We start from the raw sequence: 6,000 nt of genomic DNA, 5'->3' as shown, positions 1-6,000 counted from the left end.
ACTGCTTCGATTGGTTCAAGGTTCAAAGCAAAGCTGCGCTGCAGAAAAGTTGCAGGGTCTGTAATCAATGTAAAGAAATTATAATTTTCCTGACAAACACCCCCAAAAACAACGGCCACTCTGAAGGACCGATAAGGGAATTGTTAAGTAAAAAGGTTACAGATGTCGGTGGATCGAACCATTTCTTAACGATACCTGAAAGGAACCGGTTCTCGATACCCATCCTTAGTTGTAATAGAGTCTCAAATGACTCTGCATTGGGTTGCCTCAATGATTGCGGATATTAACATATTTTTCACTCACACAATTCAGTCACAATGGAAGTTTGGTGTAAATGCAAATAGCAAATCACAATGAAGACCAGCCAAGACTTGTGAGAGTTGACAACATGTCATGATCTTATAGATCTTATATAGGTTTCAGTCCAGTGTAAATGGGGCATAAGATGTTGGTTCATGTCCGAGTTGTTGTATGGCTGGGGGGCCTGGCTGCCTTTTTGTTTCTGTCTTTTGTTTTTCCTTCCAGGTGGTTTGCATTTGGAACTGAGTGGCTGTGTTGCTGAGTTTATCAGGACCTCACCCTGATCACCTGAGGCTGATCACCTGCGGCTCATCAGGACTCACAGCTGTGGTGCATCTGCATGGATTGGAACATGGTGGCATTTAAGACTGGAGTGCACAGTGTGTATTTGCCAGAGACTCGACCTTGTGACCAGACGGGTGAGATCGTCGTCTTGGAAGCCATCTCATCATCAGTGGATGCAGAGAACGTCCAGGCTTGATGCACGGTCTGTGAAAGAGGAGGGGGTGAGGTCTCACGCTCGTCAGCACACTTCCTGAGGTACGTTAGATTTTGTGACTAACATTTATACAGTCAGTAAATGTGGTGTCCCTCACACCTTTTTATATTGAGCTGTATGTTGGTCATGTATCGACTTCCACTGCAGTGGAGTTTTGTGAACTGGATGTTCCATGCCTGCAGGTTGGGAAGTTGATTAGTAATCAAGCCAGGAAGTGTTTGCTGTTTGTACACCTTTAAGTGTTCTCTCTGTGTGTAGAGTGTGGACTCACATAATGGTTCCTTCTTTCACAGACTCGGTTTGTTGCGGCCACCTGGGGGGTATCGGCGGGGTCCTTGAGTCCGAACAGCTTCTGGCTCCAGACCGTTAGCGCTGCTGGGAGCGCACCACGTCAGACCGCACTTTCTTTTGTATTTTTATGTATCACTGTTATGTATTAAATTCAGTTAGCCTTTGTACCGTGCTCTGCTTATTTCATACTGGGTCCTTCAAATGCTGGTCGGTTCTCCGAGCCTTGTCCGACACATAACACGAGTTACAGTAACTTGTGCAACCTCACTGTTGCTGTTGGACCCTTGCAGGATAAAACAACAGTAAACGCAGGTCCCTTTGGCTGCTCCCTTGCTGCCAGGGTCGCCATCACAGATCCAAGGTGGATTTGCATATGGATTTGGCACAATTTTTACACCAGATACTTTTCCTGAAGCAACTCCACATTACAGGATAAATGTAGCAGGGGTGAGGTTTGAACCAAAAACCTTCCACACTGAAACCAAGCACACTAACCACTTGGGCACCACCCTTGCAGAGAACACTAACGGTAATTCATGGATAATAAATGGGCAGGAATGACAACAATTTAGCACCAGGAGGCAGCAACATGCACTTTATTTCAGGTCGACAGCCATGAATATCTCATCTTCAACCACTTATCTGGGATCGGGTTGCGGGGAGCAGTGAACATATAAAAGGAAAATCATCAACATTTCTGTCTATAATGGACATTATAAAGGTAGAATTAATTTTATTGACAAGAGCGATTCAAGATTTCTGATGTCCGCCAATCCGGATCCGGATCACCTCCAAAATTCAGTGGAGTCTGTCTTCCATGGCCTAATATTTACCTGTGATGCAAATTTGGTGGCAATCCATGCAGTAGTTTTGATATAATCCTTCAAAGCCTATATAAAGTGAAATCTTAATTCAGAATCTGGATCACTTCCAAAATTTAATGGAGTCTTCCAAGCTGTTTTGGTCATGACCCAAATGACCAGAATGAACTCCAAAAGCAGGAGGCTAAAGGAATGGAAGAAAACCAGATTTATTGTACAGAAGAAGCACAATGAAATATGCAACTGAATGGTGGAAAAATGGTTCAGAAGCCTGGAGAAGGGAGACCCAGCCTGCGCTGTAGTGGAAACAGGAAGTCACAGCCCGATGGGACCAGGAATGAAGGAGCTGCAACCAGAACCAGGAGCGGTGGAGAAATGGTGACAGAGACCAGGGCCAGATGACTCCCCGTGGAGCTCAGGAGGAGCAGAATCACTGTGTAGGAGGAGAAACCAGGTGAGTACAGGTGCAGGCACCAGCCTCGAGGCTGAAAAAATACCAGCACTGTGTCAGAACACAGAATGATACCAAGTATCAAAAAACAGGACAGACTACTGCGACGGAACGCAGACAATTCACTCTACACAGAAATACAGCGGCCAGGTTACCAGGCTGTGAACACTGAGTTTCTGGTGCCGATGATGTGTTGAACCAGGGTTTAAACACAGCAGGAGTGATTACTGGGAGGTGTGTTCATCAACTCCACAAGGCACGCCACCTGGAAGACAGAGGAGAGAGATAGAGGCCCATTCTGAAACCAAATCCTACCCACTTATCCTACGCACTTCCACTAAATACTCATGAAGGAAACTATGCAGCTAGACAGAGGTTGTTGTAACCTTTATTTCACCAGGTTTGTCCCATTGAGATCAGAAGATCTCTTTTTCAAGGGAGACCTGACCAAAAATGGCAGCAATACATAGTTTCAACAAACAGTCACACAGACTCAATACAGTACAAATATGTAAGGAATCATCAGTTAAAACTGACATTCAGAAAGTCTGCATTCCAGCCTTTTAACTTCAGATTTAAAAATAGTCAAAGACTGCGTTTACATTCCATTAATATTTGGGTTAAGGTCAATATTCTGGTTTCTGAATCATTAGGAATAACCCATTTACATGCTTAAGCAGACAGAGTTACTCCTGTATACATGGTCACTGGTATCATTTGGAGTATCCCCATCTAAACAGCGACGCATGGACAACGTCCAGACGCACGAAGAATGTCATGATGCAAATATGCATCATTTCCGTTTCTTCTTCCTCTTTCTACCGTCAATAAAAGACATTATATTCATGTCTTTCACAATACTAATGAAGTATTCGGTTTCCTCCTCGCTCCAAAAGTGTGGTGCTGTGCTACCGCATCTGGATTTCCCCATACTTCTTTACCTCTGCTTCTGTGGTGTCCGGTGGGTTGCGCGCGCCGCATACAAGTAGTTGCTGTACTCAAAAGACCAAGATTCCTTGCGGATAGGACATGCGCAGAACACAAAATAATGTTCCTTTCTATGGGGATATTCCGATGCGCATTTATATGACCTGATATTCGGGTTAGAAAAGGAGTAACCCAGCGGTCATATTCGGGTTTTTAAAAACCAGAATATGAGCATATTCTGATTTTTGCGGGTGTTTACATGGCCATGCGCAACCGGGTTATTGCTAATATTCCTGTTATGAAAGGGTTATTGGCTGCATGTAAACGTAGTCAGTGACACCAAGTTTGGCAGTTTAAATTCAGTCTACATATTATTCCACGTAGTGGGTGCAGAAAACCTAAAGGCCTTCTTTGCCAGTTCAGTTTGAACTCTGGGGACAACAAACTGTACAAAGCTCAATGATATGTTGTGTGATCCATCCTTTAAAATCAATGAGGAGGAGAGGTATTCGGGAATTTTCCCAAGAATGGCTTTACAAATGAACACATACCAATGTCCAAGATGGCGTATACTTAAAAATGTCCAATGAACTTTAGTGTGTAAAGTACAGTGATGAGTTTAAAAAATCATAGTTTGTTATAAATCTCAAATCGCTATGGTACACACTGTCCAACATTTGCAGACTCTGAGCAGAGGCATTCATGTATAAAACATCAGCATAATCAAGGAGAGGTAAGAATGTAGACTCCACAAATCTCTTTTTGACATTAAAAGAGAAACAGGGCTTGTTTCTATAATAAAAAACAAATAAAACTTTCAGCTTTCTAGCAACATGCTTTTCATACAATAAAAACCCCAGATACTTCAATACGTCAATATTAATTTTCTCAGACCATGTTCCTGTTGCTCTTGTAGATGAAAACATGAGTTTAGTTTTCTCCACATTCAGAACAAGTTGCAGCTGCCATAGATGATCCTCAACCAAATTAAAAGCATGCTGAAGATGTACAAAACCTAGAGCATGTGTAGGTGCACAGCAGTAAATGACCGTATCATCAGCAGAAAAATGAAAATTTGTATCTGGAACATTCTGTCCCAGGCAGTTAATATAAATAGTAAATAAGAGCAGTCCTAGAACTGAACCTTGAGGCACACCTTTGTGTATATGCAGTACCTCAGATATGAGACCATCTGACTGAACTGCCTGGGTTCTGCCAGATAGATCAATCAATCAATCAATCAATCAAGTTTTATTTCTAAATTGCTTTACAACAACCAAAGTTGATCAAAGTGCTGCACACAGTTAAAAACAACCATAAGATAAAACATATACATCTAAAATATATTACAGTTGTCAATTTCCAGGGAGTCACAGCTCTATGTGTCAAAGGCCAATCGAAACAAATACGTTTTCAGCCTGGCTTTGAACAGGGGCAGGGATGAGATGGAGCGTAGACCATAACTGCCTGCTCTGAGAACTCAGAAGACTTTAGGCGGTCTGCTAGGATACAGTGATCCACAGTGTCACACCCCTTAGAAAAATCAATAAAAAGAGAAAGGCAACACTGTTTGTTGTCTAAATCCTGGTTCACACAACAGGATTTTAAAATTATCTGTAGGTTTCCAAAACCTGAGAGTGCAGCTGTTGCTGGTACCGGGCCATCTGGGTTTGTGCTTATGCTTGGATTGGAGGTGCTCGAGGCAATTAGCACTGGTGGTGTGATAGAAAGCTGGCAGCCAATTCCACTCCTGTCTCCAGGCCGAAACACCGGACTTTAGTGATAGGGGATTCTATCACCCGCAAAGTCAGGTTACAGACACCGGCTGACGTTAAATGTATTCCTGGGGCCAGAGCTCCCGACATTGCATCTCACCTTAAAGTGCTGATGCTGCAGAAGCGAAGACAGATGAAGGAACATGACATGAAATATAGTCACAGTTATTCACATTGGCACCAATGATATCAGGATGAAGCACTCAGAGGTCACAAAAATGGACATAGAGAGGAATGGGACCTTGCTAGAAAGATGTGTCGGCATCGATTAATAGTCTCTGGTCCCCTCCCCTCCCGGGGTACTGATGAGGTGTTTAGCAGGCTGTCGTCATAGAATAGGTGGCTGGCGCAGTTTTGTAGACAGCAAGGCTTTACCTTTATTAATAACTGGCCTTCGTTCTGGGGCTGCCATGGCTTGCTGATGCCGGACGGCCTCCACCCTACTGGGGAAGGCGCCGCCATCTTGTCTGCGAACATAGATAGAGCTCTACAGGGAGGGTAACATTAGGAATCTACAGCAGGCCATGGAGCAGGTGATTAGAGACCCTGCAAGGCTTATAACAAATGTGGTGTGGAATCCATTAGCTTAGCGGGGAATTTAGTGCAAAAAATCCACTATGGTGATAGTGCAGTTTATTTGCCAGGGAGGGAATTTCAACAAGTTGAGACTGTGGCCTGCTTCAATAGTCGTGCCCATAAAAATCATAGAGGGATATGCTTTCCAAACTTAATACCCATTACTATATTGGATGATGTTGAAATTGAGGATGGCCCAGTGGTTGTTCCAGCAATAGCAAAGATTTCGTGTCTGCTACCTACAACGCACGTGGAATGTCTCAAACCTAAACCTACTTCTTGGCATCTTATATATGCTACTCTAGAACCACCCCTAAACCCAAACAGTTCAACTGTCAACCCCACTGAGGTCCTTAGACT

The sequence above is a fragment of the Thalassophryne amazonica genome, chromosome 5, assembly GCF_902500255.1.
Source record: "Thalassophryne amazonica chromosome 5, fThaAma1.1, whole genome shotgun sequence".
NCBI classification, from domain to species: domain Eukaryota; kingdom Metazoa; phylum Chordata; class Actinopteri; order Batrachoidiformes; family Batrachoididae; genus Thalassophryne; species Thalassophryne amazonica.
This window is presented reverse-complemented; position numbering follows the sequence as displayed.